Here is a 775-nt window from a genome sequence, read left to right on the forward strand (position 1 = left end):
AATCTCCATAAACTGAAAAATCATCCATAAATACTTCCATGATATCTTCGATGAAATCATTAAAAATTGCAGTCATACAACGTTGAAAAGTTGCTGGTGCATTACATAGACCAAAAGGCATTCTTCTATATGCAAATGTTCCATAAGGACATGTGAAGGTTGTTTTATCTTGGTCATCCGGGTAAATATATATTTGAAAGAATCCGGAATAGCCATCAAGAAAACAATAAAATGCATGACCGGCTATCCTTTCGATCATTTGATCGATGAAAGGTAAAGGAAAATGATCTTTCCTAGTTGCCTTATTTAGGTTCCTATAATCTATACAAACCCTCTAACCGGTGGTGGTTCGCGTAGGTATTAATTCACCTTCATCATTCCTTACTACAGTTATGCCTCCCTTTTTGGGTACACAATGGATTGGACTAACCCATTCACTATCCGAAATAGGATAAATGATTCCATTGTCTAAAAGTTTAGTAATCTCATTTTTTACTACTTCTTTCATGTTCGGATTTAAACGTCTTTGTCTATCCGCTTTAGGTGGCTTATCTTCTTCTAAGTGAATCCTATGCATTACAATACTAGGATTAATTCCTTTTAAATCTGAAATCTGCCATCCCATACTTCCTATTCTATTTCTAACAACTTCATTCAATTTTTCTTCTTGATTTTCTGTTAATTTGTTAGAGATGATTATAGGTAGAGTATCACTTCCGCCTAGGAAAGTGTATCTCAGATGGTTTGGTAATTCTTTAAGTTCTAATTTAGGTGG

The sequence above is a fragment of the Euphorbia lathyris genome, chromosome 6, assembly GCF_963576675.1.
Source record: "Euphorbia lathyris chromosome 6, ddEupLath1.1, whole genome shotgun sequence".
In the NCBI taxonomy this organism is placed as follows: Eukaryota; Viridiplantae; Streptophyta; class Magnoliopsida; order Malpighiales; family Euphorbiaceae; genus Euphorbia; species Euphorbia lathyris.